General features: G+C 37.4%; 1 protein-coding gene across 1 annotated transcript in view; it reads right to left on the reverse strand.

Annotated features, from left to right (window-relative positions):
* Positions 1 to 12,230: 12,230 nt before the first annotated feature.
* TTBK1 (tau tubulin kinase 1) overlaps positions 12,231 to 16,225 on the reverse strand; it is a 1,416,073-nt gene continuing 1,412,078 nt past the window's right edge. The window contains exon 16 of the mRNA XM_044060281.1: positions 12,231 to 12,891. The gene's annotated coding sequence lies outside the window, so the exon portion shown is untranslated. The remainder of the gene's footprint in view (positions 12,892 to 16,225) is intronic.

Raw genomic sequence — 16,225 nt, forward strand, 5'->3', positions numbered from 1 at the left:
CAAAAATATGAAAAAAAATCTGGCTTTTCTGTGGAATTTTTGACAACTGAGAGGAATGAGAAGTAGATTTAGGTGGTTAGTGTTTTTAAGGAGTAGAGTGTATGTGCATTTAATATTCACAGTTTGTGACAATGTTTTTATTTTGAATTGAATTATCAGTGTGTGTGTGTGTGTGCGTGTGCGTGTGTGTGTGTGTGTGTGTGTGTGTGTGTGTGTGTGTGTGCGTGTGTGTGTGTGTGTGTGTGTGTGTGTGTGTGTGTGTGTGTGTGTGTGCAGGCGCACATGTGCTTTACTTTTTTCACTTGTATTTTACTTTTCATTTTAAACTAAATACAGATTTGTGTTTGGGAGTGTTTTTATGTGTACTAGAGTATTTTGGGATTGTGTAGGTTTTAGTTTTTGAATGCATAGTATATGAACATTCACTTGAGTGTTGGTAGCAAAAATATGACAAGTTGAAGGGATGTTTTGTAGCTTCCATGATGTAGACAAGGGTGTAGATAAACTTGTGATGTGCAAAATACGGTCAAATGAAAACTGTCTGCATAAGATCTGGAAGTAAAGTATAGATTACCAGAAGTAAATATGAAAAATTCTGAGGAGGAACTTTTGTGGGATTCAAAAGCATCACTGCCAGTGGTAAGCCCTCTTTACCACTGGTGGTAGCTACGTAAGATTAATTAGGCACTCGTGGGGAATGGCATATGATTATTAGCCATGTGCTGTCCACAGAAATGCCTGCAGTGAGTAAGTAAGTGATTCATGGACCACTTGGCTGTCTAAACCCTTACTGTCAGGCACATTAATTAACTTGTCCAAGAGCTTGTGTGTGTGTGTGTGTGTGTGTGTGTGTCTGTGTTTGGGTGAATGTGTGAGCATGTGCCTCTAAACTCCAAGTCTTGTAAGTTGAGAGGAGGGAGACACTAGACACCACCGACTTGGATATATAACATTAAGCCTCTTCAATTGTTAACAGAGCAGGTTTTTCAGCATGAAAGATATAGGGAGCACTAGAAATAAGGAGCACTCTTGAATACTACCCTGATCCACTTAGAAAGTTAAAAGAGCACAGGTGTGGGAGTGTAACGCATATTACATACACTAAAGATTAGGCAACTCTAATCTGTGGAATTATTGACTGTAGTTATCTGTGATTTATGAGGGACATTGACAAACTAGAAGACAGCATCAAGTACATTCTGTAAAGTCACTGATAGGTAAGAGGTATGGCTGTGTGTGTGTGTGTGTGTGTGTGTGTGTGTGTGTGTGTGTGTGTGTATGCATTTATGTCTGTCTGTGTCAGGATATGGGGCTGGAATGAAGAAGATGGTGCCTGTATCAACGTGATGCATGGCTGCCAGCAGAGACTACCATGGCAAAGTACTTGTTAGCACTTACTATAATCACTGAGTGATTGACAGAAATCCAAATTAGTTGTTAATGAAATCTTTCATCATTGCAGCTAATGTGTCACTGAATCACTGATTTCCACAATCACACTAAAAGGCCCTTTTTCCCCACAGACATACCAATCGTGGCTGGGCTTCATAATGAATCTTGCACCAAATCAACTGACACCCATCTTCCCTAAACACATAAATTCATAAAGACTTGGGATTAAATTAGGTGGGGAGGGGGCAGAGTCACATGGACTGGATGGAAAAATCAAGTGGCTTAATGGACTGAAGGTGCTATTAATCTTCTTCTGCCTATTTGGGTTGCTAGTCTATGCTTCTGCAAAACCATAAATTACAGCAAAGGCAGATGTATTTACAAAGTCTTTGAAAAATTATGGCAACAATTTTAAATAAGCTTGTATTCATCAACAAAACTAATAAGGTACCATTAGTATAGCCTTTAGAAGAGTCCTTGTTTCTCTCACCAAGTTTATTTATTTATTTAATTTATATACAGCATAATCTAAAAGGAACATGTAATGTACAAGCATTACATTTGGAAGGATGCGGTTTGAACTGTCCAGGACCTTTCACCAAGCCATGTGATGTCCAGCCTTGTGTACTATAATTCAAATACCTCAAATAAACTGCTGTTCATCAACAAAACTAGTAAGGCACCATTAGTATTGCCTTTTGAAGAATCCTTGTTTCTCTCTCCGAGTTTATTTATTTATCAAATTTGATGTACAACATAATCTAAAAGGAACATGTAATGTACAAGGATTACATTTTGAAGGATGAGGTTTGAAATGTCTAGGACCTTTCACCAAGCTGACCATGGTGCTGTCCACCCTTGTGTCCTTTACTTCAAATACCTCTGAATTTTCTTATCAAATATCATATATCCAGTATGGGTATAGGCAAAGCTATAAAGACCAATGATACTCTGGAAAATGCTATAAACAAGATTAACCACTGTCTACTAAAATGCCAACATTTTAAGACAGTTGCTAGCCATATATGGTTTATATTAATGAATACAGCAATCTGAATGTATGATCAGTTACTCTAGTTCACATTTTCCAGCTTTCTGATTCATTTGCAGTGTATTACTTGTGCATAAATGATTAACATACAAACTCTGATCAGGGTGATCAGTGAAAACCAGTTCCCTGGCAATAACTAAACCAAACGTACTTCTCTTTTTGTAGTTGTATGCTCCACACCTTCATACTATACCCTCCTCTGAGGTAATTCCATGTGACCATATCACCACAAACATAACTAAAATAAATAAAACGTCAAAAACCATAACTTTTCAATCAGCTTTGCAGCCATCCACCTCTATACACACTTCAAAAATAATACCAGCATCCTAAGATGCTGGCTTTTCTCTTGACACACACATGCACACACACACACACACACACACACACACACACACACACACACACACACACACACAAATACATACACTGAAACTCATTGTAACTGAAACAAGAGTAGAGAGAAAACTATCCGACCCTACCCACTCAGAAGTCATCAAACAGTTGAGAATACAGAAGCAAGGACTTGTAAATGCCTGAGCTGAGGAGTATACGAAAAGCATATGGTCTTTAAAGAGCCATAAGGGTTGCTCCAGTTGCTGGTTCTTCTAATGTTACACACACACACACACACACACACACACACACACACACACACACACACACACACACACACACACACACACACACACACACACACACACTTTTCTGACAGGCAGTTATGTTTCAGTGATGTAAGCTTCAGTCAGTCTCATATTAATTTTGAATGACATCTTACAGTATAGTTACTTCTACTTACAGCACTAACACTGAGACAAGTGCAAGTTTTACTCGTTAGAGGTAGCCACTGTAGTCCTTTCAGAAGATGCTACTTTATTTCCCAGAAAGAATAAAAATAAAATAAAATAAATGACAAAAGAAGCATCATTTCCCAGAGTGCCATGCTTTACTGTATGAGGTGATACATATGCAAGAGCTGCTTTTGCAAATGAAGGCTAGCTTGTTGCAGTAAATCACTAGCTTTGGACACTTTGGCACATTCATTCTGTAATTTGTTTAACGATATCCTGGTTCTCTCTTTGCTTGTTTTTTTTTTTTATATTTAAGAAGTGGCTAATTAGTATGCAGGTTATATTATAACACAACACATGCTAGCTAGTTCTGGTTATCCCAATCTGTTGGATACTGCAGGATCATCCAATTAAAAAAATATATTTATTTATTGGCATTTGTTTAACGGGAAAGTCCACTGGGCCGAAATAACCCATTTTCAGTGGAGGCCCGGAGAGAAAAGCTCCACATATAATATAATGGTACAAAAATTCAAAAATGGATAGTACATACAAGCAGTGCTAGCAAAATGGAACAATAATAAACAACAACAGAATAGAAGTGCTATATCCATATACTATGTACAGATAATACAGTTTAAGGGTATATACTAGTATAATGATACAAAGCTTCAAAATGGATAGTACATACAAGCAGTGTTAGCAAAATGGAACAGTATTAAACAATAGCAAAACAGAAGGGCTATACCCAAACAATATGTATAGATAATACAGTTTAAGGGTACATGCTAAACATGTAGGCATTTTGGCAAACATTTTAGTGATATAAGCAGTCCTACAGAAGTATTTACAAGGTAATCTAAGAGGAGCAATCAAAATAGATGATGGAAGGAAGAGTGGAAATTATTTATTAACAAATAATTAGGAAGCAATAGATAGTGAGTTAGGATTAGAATATAAAATAGTGATGAAGGAAGATATGCCAAGAACAGGATGTAAGGTCAATATAACTTAGAGTGTGGGACTCAGTGGGAGTTAAAATATCTGCATTGCCACAGATAAGGAATGAAATTATATTTTTTTCCAATTATGTTTTACTTTCTAGACCATCCTGATGCAGGATATCACTACATTTCCTTGGAGGTCTATATTTTCCTGATAAAGATTACGTGCAAATAATAATAAATCTTTTCTGCTTTGATGAACCATGTAAATCACCATTAGGTATTTTAGGTACCCACAAAATGTGAGATGTAAGATGATGTTAGGGGTAAAGCAGGTGTGAACTCTCACTGAGTTCACATAGGAGCTGTTTAGCATTTTTAGCACATGTTTTGAGTAGAGGAGGCAGGTATATGAGAAGAAACAAGGGGGTCAGGAGAAACTGTAAAATCCATATCTGTTTCCAAATACCAGTTTGCTTTTGTGAGGTGATGTAGCTCAGCAGTAGAGCACATGCTTTGCATGTGTGAATTCCTTGGGTTCATGTCTCAACATTTCCATAGCAACTACCAAAGGATGCTACCAAATTCAATGCCTCCAGCCAAGAGTGGAAAAAAACTCTACACTTTCATGCTGAAAAAGGATAGCATTGGTATAGTCAGTCCTCTGACAAGACAGAGGATATTTGTTCTAAGGCAGGTTACAGGCATAAAAGTAAAGACAGAGTTGGGTCATTTTGTGGGACAAAGTAATTATGATTTTTGCCCATTTATCTCCTGACCTGCTGTACAACATTTCATCTTATGTACATGTGAGTGTGTGTATGTTCGGGGGTGCTTGCATGTTTTCTTCAAAGTGTTTTCAGGGGCTGGATGAAATGTAAATCTCTTTCATTTTTTCATAAAATGCAATGTAACTTATCCCACTCTCATTGGTCTGTGTATGGTGGTGTGTGTAGGGGGACGATTTCACTTATTTCACATCTCTTATCACAAATAATGTTTTGAAAATATTGTTCTTTTTTTAATGTACACAACAGAATGTCCAAACCAAGCGAAGGCAAAATGATAAATATGGTCCATACTGCTTTATTCTAAGCTTGCTTAAGTGATTATATCATGGCCTTTGCTGGTTTTAATGGCAAGTCATCCTGTTATTGTTTTTTTCCCATTTATTACCCATGTAAGCCTCTGAGGTGGAAGTGCCACTTTTCAAGAATTAACCAGAATGCCTGGTTAAGTGACATGCGCTGACTCACACAGTTTGCAGAAGAGATTGTGGGTTTTAAAATCAAGAGTGTAGAATAAAGCTTTCTAACAGCCCACACCTTTACCCATCAGTTTTAGACTACAAGAAAGTCTAAGATGGTTATGGGCAACTAATGCTTATCCTTCATTTTTTCTGTCACTTTATATGGCCACGGTCTATGTTAGTTGACATGGAAGGAAAATGTTATACTTCTTTGCTTTATTCTTTTCTGCCTCTACCCAAATGCCCCCATCCATTGGCAGGCATACCAGACTAGCACCAATATTTTATTGGCTAGGGACAGTGTGGAACTTAAACTGCATATTGGGGGGGGGGCATAAGGGGGAGGGATTTTTTTTTATGTTATGACCTACCCTCTTGATCCTCTCCCAGCCGTACAGCTATCCCAGAACTGGCCAAGGGCTACTCTCCTCTTCAGGGACTGTGCTTCTCCACCAGGAGCACTAAGATTAACACCCCCCCCAAGACTGGCATGCCCATCCGTCCATGCCAGCATCTCAGACACCCAAGCCACTAATCGAATCCAGATCACCTGGGCCATAGTCAGGGCTTTGTCCCTCTACATCATGGTGCTGGTGAAAGTGTTACACTTCTAGACAATGAAGCAAATTTGTAAAATTGAGATTTTTTAACAAAGTATATCAACTAAATTCTGACTGAGTTAATGTACGGAAAAACACCCTATCTTTGGATTAAGCAGCTCTTTTTTATAAAATAATGTATGTTATATAATAATGTATATACTACTAATATCTCCCTTTTTTTTTTCTACGAGTCAGAAAACATACCTCCAGTTAAAGAAAATCTTATGTCCACAACTGCTATCAACATATGGAGACCATTTCATAAAATGATCGAAGGCATTATACTCTCATTAGATCATCCCATTTTAGTTTAATTCTATCTGATCCTAATTCAAAATGGAACCACCTGGTTGCCTTGATACAAGTGATTGCACTGCTGTTATAGGATGCGTTCTAACATTACATGTCTCTCATCAGTACTAATTAAATATCTAGTACCTTTATATAATTACAATATATCCATTTGTAGACTGCTCTACAACATATTAGAATTACACCTGGAGTATGCCCTGCACTACCTGGGTTCAGTTAGCAGCCAGTTATTCGGAAAGCCAGATGAGAAAGAATGAGAGTTAGTGATCAAAAACATCTGATACAGACAAAGAGAAGGAGCCATTTATAGTCTCTTTCCCAAATGTCACTTGGTGGATAGACCTAGCACTGCACTCCTTTGCACATGGACTCCAGAAAGTGAGCCCAGCCAAGGAGTACAAGTAGCCAGGCATCGCACTGCTCCTGGAGAGACAGAGAGAGAGAGAGAGAGAGACAGAGAAACAACTGTTAAGATGATAAATAAATAAAATAAAAATAAATTACCCACAGCATAAGGACCACTGTTTCTAGCTTTTGCCTATTTTTCTGGTGTCTTTCAATACCAGTATTAGGAAGAAATGAATGGGGGGACATGGTAAATGGCTGTACCAGAAAGGAAATCCTAAACTAAGACTTAAGAAGTACACCTATATGTAGTTAGTTACATGTGACTTATGATGCGGCCTACTGTTTCTCCTTGATTAAAATGCTAAACATCTTTTGGACAGTCTTTGAGAAATATTAACAACTTTTCACTTAGTATAACATTTGTTGTATTTGTGCTTCAGAAGTACTTAATTTCTGTAATAGCTGTGTTTCATTGCTAATTTTGGAAACCAATATATAGCTGCTACTTTTGTAGAATTGCAGCAGCATTTTTACTTATTGCAGGTTCTTTTGTTACTTAACACCTTTGTTCAATGAGTGCTGTTTTTTGTAGAACTAATGCTTTTATTTACACCATGTGATTTAAGTTGTAATCCCTAGATGTGTGAAAAAGGTTTTTCACATCTGATGGCATCATATTATTTTGCGACAAGGACTTTTAACTTTGTCAATTACTGTTCCCATTTTCCCAGAATCCCAGCTTAAAAGTCTTTTATTTTTGGAGTTTCTTCTTTGTCTATGATGTAGATTAATTGTTCCTACTTTATTACCTTTTTTGCTATATGACAGTTTTTCTGTCTACTGGATCTGAGGTTTTTGCATTAGTTTACTGATTTATGCATAGCAGTTTGAGGTTCTGTTGTTGTGAGCAGCAGTTTTCTCCTGAAATTTATGTAATTATTGCTTTATTCGCCAACAATCATAGTTGATACTATTACCTGAATAAGTAAAGAGAGTCTACTTACCACATATGACATGCTAGCATGCTTTCTACAAGTATGAGTCAGAACAGCCTTTTTTGTATCCTGCTTGATGATTTTCCAGTTGTATTGAGACTGTATTCATTTGCTTTTTATAATCACTGAGCTACATGCTTTCATATTTTTTCTGTTTATACTGTTTATTAAGCTGTATTTTTTGACATTATTAATACTTATCTATTTTGTTTTTTCAAGTATTAACCAGAGAGCATTTATTTCAGAAGTCTATTTTTGGAAGCTTGCATTATCTGTTATGGAAGTAGGTCTTGTGGAAAAACCTATTAGGTATGACAGGGACCTCTTTTCAGCTATGCAGCCGTTCATTCTCTTAGGATTTCTCTTTAGATTTTTGGGCTTTGCAGATGCTGGGGGCCATATGTGACCCTTCATTGAGATCCCTGAGCAGTTTCACAGATTCTGAGTCTAGTTTCCAAGTGCAACCCTGGGGTGATGCCTCACCCTAACTTTTGTTGTTCTTGTACGATTTAGCTTGTGAGATACACAAGCCGATCACATAAACCTATTCACAGCTAGTCCCATACTGGGTATTGTAGCAGAGTCCGATGGCCTTCCACAACATAACTGGTATTATTTCAGTCAGTGTATAATGAAAACTTTGTGTTTGTAATGTAGATCTAACTGGATAATTTTGGTTTGCATTTGGTTGTTTCAAGATATGATTCAAGTGGGGGTTGCTATCTGTTATAAAGTGAAGGTTCAGGTGGCCAGATTCATGAAGGGGATGACAAAGGCATTGATTATATAATTGGTGCAGGAATAAACTGTAGGTTCCTCTTCATCTAATGTCCATTAGATTGTGTGAGGACATTCTTACAAACATAACTTTTTAGTCATGGGTGATTTCAATATCTGGAACAACAATGAGTCAATGGCTCTTCCTGAGGAATTCCTGTATATTATGCAAGTATTTGATTTTGCTCAGGTAAATGCTCCTCCAGCCTATTACAAGGACTACTCAATGAATATGATATTCTAAATGAATGTGGAGATCTCTGGCTTGCTGGCTGATGCAGTGCATTACTGCACATTGTGTAGCCCACTTTGCATTACAGCATCTTGGTCTTGAAGACTATAGGGAAACCTACCTTTTAGAAGGCAAACTAGATGAATTTTATACAAAGTACAAGCCAGAAATTTCATATACTGAAATTCAATGTTCTCATTAAGAGGGCTCTCATCTGAATCATATTGACTGATTGTAGTCTTTCAAGTGCACAAAAGACTGTAATTCAGCCTGCCCAGTCCAGCCAAAAGATTTTACATCCTCTAATTTTGCAACTGCTGATTAATCTTTTCTTTTTTTTCCATAAATATCACTGACTCTACTATGTCTAAGATGCTTCTTAATGCATCTAAAAATTATTAATGATTCCAGCTCAAAAGTCCCCACACTGTTTGTGCTGTAATTTTCACTCAGTCAATTGTATCAGCCCTGTGAATCTGATTCCAAGTTTGTGCTGTGCATCATGAAGTCTGGATTCAGGTATTTTTTCAAAATGGTCACATGCATACAACTTAAATAATTTCTAAAGGCTTATGACCTCTTAAATCCATTACAGTTTACAGCTTAAACTTACCATAGCACCAAAACTGTTCTCAGTACAGTTATAAATGATCTCCTTATGGCAAGAGATCAAAAGTGTTGCTCTGTTTTTGTCCTCTTAGTTTATTTCCCTGCATTTGATTTGGTCGATCTTTGTACCCTTTTGTAGTGACTGTGGTCTTTTAATGGTATTTCATCCATTATTGTCAGCTGGTTTGCCTGCCAACTCTCTGGGGCAACACAGAGGGTGTTGTCTGGTATTGAAATGTCTTCAACCTGCTCCCTTGATTTGTAAAGTACCACAGGTCTCCATAATGGGTCCACTGTTCCTCAATGTGTATATACTTTTGTACTGTGGCCCCACTGGGTCATTTTTGTAACATAACTGCTGTGCCTTACCTCCCCTTTCCTTGAATGATCTGAATGTGATCCATTAGTGGAAGAGGAGTTATTATTTGAACCTGACATTTCTAAGCCACAGGCTTGGGCAATACATGCCATGTTTAAAGGGTTCCATAGCTCCAGACACAAACGCCTTTTCTTCTGTGGAGCAGTGCATTAAAACTTCTGTCAAAATATGGAAACTCAAAGTATTTTCAATGACAAGTTGACAGCTGTTAGTTGTGTTGCTATAATATGAAGACTAGCACTCAAATGTATCACCTACCTCCATCAAAGAATGTTCCAGTGATGGATCATGCTTTGGTCTTTTTGTGTTGTGAACACTATAGTTTGCTGTTCCTGAGGCTTTTTAACACTGAGCTGGAAACAACTGTAACGGGTACAGAATATCAAATCTAGATTACTGACGTGTCCTGCATCTCTGCATATTACATCTGTGCTGTGCACTTTGCACTGATAAAATTATGTACCATGTTCAAGGTTCTATTATTGGTATTTTACCCCCATGATTTGGGTGTCTCCTACTTAGGACAGCTACAGTGTCTATATTAAATGTTATGTGCTCCATGCTTGAATTCTCAGGGCTGCTAATAATTCTAAGGTGGTGGCTTGAGACATCTGTTGAATGGCCATTTGCTCAGCAAGTATCATAGCTTTGAAATATGTTACCTCAGCTGCACCATGTTAAGCAGGCTGGAGATGTACCTTCAGACCTTTTCACTCCACATTCCTTGTTTATCATTTCATAGGAAGTTTCAAATTTTACATGTTAAACTTGTTTCATTTTAGTGATTGCATATTTATTTTTTACTTTATTCTACACAAATTGTTTATATTGTATAATGTTTGTTTTGTATTTCTTATTTTATTGTACAAAATTGAGCATACCTCTCAACTGTCCTTTTTTTCAGAGAATGTTCAGATTTTCGGCTCATATTTTTAGTCTGTTTCTCATAAACTTTGTGGTTTTCTGGCAAAATATTAAGAATTGAAGTCGATAAATAATGACAGACGTGTTTCAGATGTTATATCCTTCAAAACTGTATGTTAACACAAACCTTGTTAGTCTGGTAACTTACTCTGTTTATATGAGTAATATTTAAAATCTGTCTCTATAGGCCTTTGTTCCCCAATGATTTTTAGCTTTGTTCAGATTTCTTGTGCTATAAAGTTGAGAGGTATGGAACTAGTTAAATATGAATTCAGAAATTTAAACAGATTTTTGTTTCACCCTTCTGTTTTTCTTACCTGTCATAAACAACGTTCAGAACTAAAACAACCAGCAGCAGTCAAAACAGACAGGAATTGGAAAAGTAGCAGTATTTCTTTGCCATTACTAACTTTTTTGAATTTGGGAAACCAGAATTATAAAACAGCTTATTATTTTATATAGCTTGTAACTTTAAATAAACAAAAAAGCAATCAATAATGCAGAAATCTGATTTCTTGCATGAGATATATTTAGCAATATGCCTGTTTTAGTTTTTCAATGCAGCACCTTTTTCTGGAGTCCCTCTTTAATCACATGTAAAGTAAATCAGAATAAAATGAACATGTGCAGCAAGGACTGATAAGGAAGGACATTTCAGTGAAATAAAAAGTGATGTTAAACACAATAACAAACAGTATGATCAGACCTGAACTATCATGTGCATAAAGAAATAGCCGAAGGATGGATACAATCTGCAGATTTAAGCACTGCCATCTACCAAACTGAACATTTTGCAGTAAATTCACAGAAGATCAATCAAATCACAAATGGACAGCTGTCTGAAACAAGTGTTTTATATGCGAGTAAGCCCTCTACATTCCTGCATAAGGACTATATCCCTCTGCTGCCTATTTATTTGAATCACTTTCAACAAAGCTTTTACTTTGAGAAAAGGCCAATAATTGCTTATCACAAAAATAAAGTATTTGTTTTTGTCTGTTGTTTGACAATTTCAAAAAAGAAATGACACTAGCATTTCCAAAACATTGTGTTCAAGTTTCTCTGGCTTGAACGATTGTGTTTTGGAAATAAAGCAATAGTTCATTTTAGACACAGCCATGCGAATGACAAAAATTAATAAGTAAACAAGCAGCACTAGAATGCGTAGTAGTTAAGGGAAAACCAAGACAGTGACCCCTGCTTAAATAGAAAACTTCGACTCAAACAGGAGTCGCTAAGTTTACAACAGCGTGTTTTTTGCGCAGGAGTCCTTCCTCATTATTTCCATATAGAGGACTATATGTCTTCACTCTTTCTATTAGTAAGCCATCTCCTGGGTTACTGTGTCTTGAAGGCAAGGAGTTAATGCCTTTGCAATGACCCTTTTTGATAAATCAGCACTTCGCATGACTTGGCTGAAAAATGTAGTTTGCACAGGCAGTTTTCAGTCAATGTGGCTGTTCCCAGAATACAGAGAAAGAGAGAGAGAGAGAATAATTTGAGACATCAACAAATAAGTTATATAGTATTAGTTCATATAATGAGGGTTTAAGAAGGATGGCAGAAGGAAAAGTGCTAATGTTATTATCAGGTAGAATTTTGAAGGAATAAAAACTTTAATTTAGTTTCCTGGTGCTTCAAGGTTTTTTTATTAAGGGCTGAAAATAAGAAAATACACAGCAGAGGACTGCTGAAGTGCATATGACAGTGTTGAGGGAGTGTATGCTCAGTGAATGTAATAGCATTTACAGTGCTGTGTATTTCTTTGAAATGGAATGCAGTCTACTTTTAAATAAATTAAAAGCAATTTAGTACATACAGACTTGTTCGTCACTTAAAAAAAAACAGATGAATATTGAGTGGGTGACACAGATAAAACGTGTTTCATGAAAAGCTGAGATTATCTGAGAATAAGGCATATTTTCCAGCAGCACTAGTATGAAAAACAGCTGAATTTATGTTTTCTTGTCTCCTTGGGTTCCCATCATGTGTAACCCAGAAGCGTCTTTATGACTGAGCTCATGTCAGTGATGCCCAAATGGACCCCCAATCAGAGAGCAGTCTGATGTGCTACGTGAATGAAAATGCTTTTATGGCAGCATTCTCCCTTTGGAGATCAAACAAAGTCTTTTGCTTAGATGAATCCAGCCAGCTCCTTGCCTGTAATTTGAGAATGCTGTGACATTTGCACGACAACCCCCTTCAGTTCGGGATGCTGTAGTTTCTGCAGGACAAGATTCAATCCTGAACATGAGATCACATACAGTGTCCAGCAGCAAGGTGGCTCTATGAAAAAAAAAGGAATGATTTAGTACCATGAGATACTGAAAACCAACCACAATCAAAATAAGTCACAAATAAATGTGTGTAAGTATGAGAGTGCTGCAGCAAGGTGGAAGTACATTTCCAGGAATCAAAGAAAGGTTATCGCATTTATAAAGCAAACTACATACATACATACAAACACAAATGGTCAGGCATGAGTATACTGTCTATTAAAGGCTGCCTAATAGCCAAAAAAAGCTCTTAAAACAATTATATGAAGTTGCTTTAAATTGTAATATATCTTCAGATTGCATAATGGATCTTGGCAATCCATCCCCATCATGCATCACTCTCTCCCAAAAACAATAGGACATTCTGTTTCTCTTTGCAAAGGTCGCAGAGAATCTCTATGATCCATTTAGAACAGTGATACAACTACCTCACAAGCCATATGTATTTGTCTTTAAAGGCATTATTCACCTGGACCAAGTCCCTCAGTTTTTGTCTTTAAGAAATTGAGTAAATATCCAACTTCTTTTGATGATCCTTATCAGACATGTCTTCTGTGCCCTTGATCATTTATTTTATTATTCATCAAATACCATGCAAATAGCTTGCTTCCAGGTATAATCTTTTTTATCTGTCAGGATGGATTGCATCATATTAGACCATATTCTGTCTTTACTTAAATCAGGAAGGTAGCAGCCTTTAACACAATTGTGTCTATAGATTTAAAACAAATCTCCTAAACTCCCAGTAATTCGATTATATTCTTTATGTGCTCATGAAAAGATAATTAGTTATCTACATGCAAACTAAGGTCCTTAATCCTTTGTACATTCAGAATGATCATTGCTTTAAACATATGTGTTTTAGGTCTTTATGCCCAAATATCACACACTTAATCTTATTTATGCTAATGGTGTTGCTGTTGGTTTCTGCCCACTTTGAAAATCTGATCAAGGAGGACTGTGGAATAGTATTGCCGTCTAAACTTGTAACACATTTACCAATTGTCAAATTATTTGTATATGAACAATAAAACACACTTGTTGATAATACAATATACCACGGATAAAGGTTAAATACATGTGGATCCAACACTGATCCTTGCTGCACATAATTACCATAACCCAAGTTGTAGCCTACATTACTGACACATCCAACTTGCTATATCCTATTACAGTTATTGCAGGCATTACACCTCATCAGTGTTACGCTTACTTGGGTGTGGCAGGAGCTGGCTGATACCAGAGGCAGCAATGCACATTTACCATTCCCTCCTAAGGCCATTCACCCTTTGCAAGTTATCTGGTGGTCAGTGGTGCAGATTATGAGACTGAAGCCCCTGTTATATTGTTGTATCTTGATCTTTATACTTGTTTTCTGATCTGAGTCACAGTATATCACTGCTGTTATGATATCTGGTGGCAGCCAAAGGATGGAGAGCACTGTTAGACTAAGAGGTTCTAGATTAGGTAGGAAATGAGTAACGGACAGCAGAAATGACCTGAAAAATAGCAGGGCATCATTTAAGAAGGGAAAGTGGTGCAGTAGTGATTATAAGAAGGAGGCAGGATATCCTCTGTATTGACAAGACAAGATGGAAGGGCAATGCAGCAAAGCCACTGGGCTTTGGATCCAGAGTCTACTACTCAGAAGAAGAACAATCTAGAAATAGTTTGGGAATGGTGATGAGGAAGAAGCTTCAGAAGAAAGTAAGCAATATATTCATTAGTGACAGAATCTGGCAATCAGACTCCAGTGTATGGATCGGACAGTATTCATAATCTCAGCCTATGGTCCACAGCAGAGAAGTGACAGCAAGAAAGAGAGTATATTTGGATGGCATCCTTAGTGAAACAGTTAGTCCACAGGATACACCACTGGTAGCCACAATCAGCTGCAAGTGGTAGCCAGAGAAGGCTATAATGTCAACAGAGACTAGGCTGAAGACCTGGAAGTTGACAAATAGAAAGCACAATAATTCAAAGATATACTCAGGCTTTTAGCACTTCAGGAAGAAGAGGACATAGGTGATAATGAAAAAGAATGGTAGCACCTCAAAACAGCATATGTGAAGACTACAGAACAGATATGAGACTGAGCCAGGTATAGAAATAAGGTACATGAGCAAAGCTGGTGGTGGAATATGGAAATCCAGGAAGTAATCAAAAGAAAAAAGGAGTACAGGAAAAAAGTGGGAGATAGAAAAGATGGGACAGGTTATGAGGGAATACTGGTTGGCTAACAAATGGGTTAACAGAGTAGTTGCTCTTGCAAAGAACAAAGCATCAGAGGAACTCCATCAGCTTCTGGAAATGGACATAGGAGAAAGAAACAAGGATACAAGGCAGAGACAGAAACACAAAGATAATCGTCATCAAACACCCTTCCTAAGGGATGAGAACAGCAACCTGCTCACCAGTCCAAATGTCACCAACAGCAGATAGAAGGAGTACTTCCAGCAGCTTCTGAATGAAGAACATCTGACAGAAGCTGTACTGCCCCAGACACAGCTTATGCTAAAAGAAGAAGAGGAGCTCACCCTAGAAGAAGTAAGAACATCACTAAGGAAAATTAAGTCAGGGAAAGCAGCAGGCCCTGGTAATGTCACACAAAATATTATCAACAAGTTGGGTAAGTTAGAGGAGAAAAGGCTCCTGAGGGTAGTAATAGCAGTATGGAGAGAAAGACTTACTCCAGCTTACTGGATAATTCAGATACTAGTGCCAGTGTACAAGTACAGAGGAGATATTCACAGGTGTGTGCAATATAGGAGTATCCAACTCCTGTCATACTGCAAAAAACTTCTGGAAAGGCTGATTGATAAATGAACATACAGATTTGTAGAAAGTAAGATTGAAGTTTGATTTCATATCGGGATGCAGTGAAAGGGATAGTTGAGAAGAAGACAGAAATGAGGAAAGAGTCCAACTGGGCATTCCTAGGCTTGAATAAAGCATAAGACACAGTCCCAAGAAAACTGATTTGAGCAATCCTGCAATGGTTCAAAGCTACAAAAACATTGGTAGAATTAGTGCAGGCTATGTACAAGGACCCAATGACACAAGTACAAACAATGCTCAGACTCACACAGGAGTTCACACTGGAAGTACCTGTCCATCTGAGCCCACTGCTGTTTATACTGGTGATGGACTACTTTAACAAACAGGTTACAGGGGACACACTGACGTAGAATTACAGGAAGACTCTGAACAAGAACTTCAGCAAAGGATAGGGAAATGTAATGCAAACCCGAAGGCATGAGGAATGAAGCTGAATGCAGACATGACAGTTGTAATGGCAACAGATGGGGGAAATTAAAAGAAGATGAGAACTGAGATAGAATGGA

Source organism: Protopterus annectens, chromosome 1.part0 (genome assembly GCF_019279795.1).
Source record: "Protopterus annectens isolate FY-2018-M chromosome 1.part0, PAN1.0, whole genome shotgun sequence".
Taxonomy (NCBI): domain Eukaryota; kingdom Metazoa; phylum Chordata; order Ceratodontiformes; family Protopteridae; genus Protopterus; species Protopterus annectens.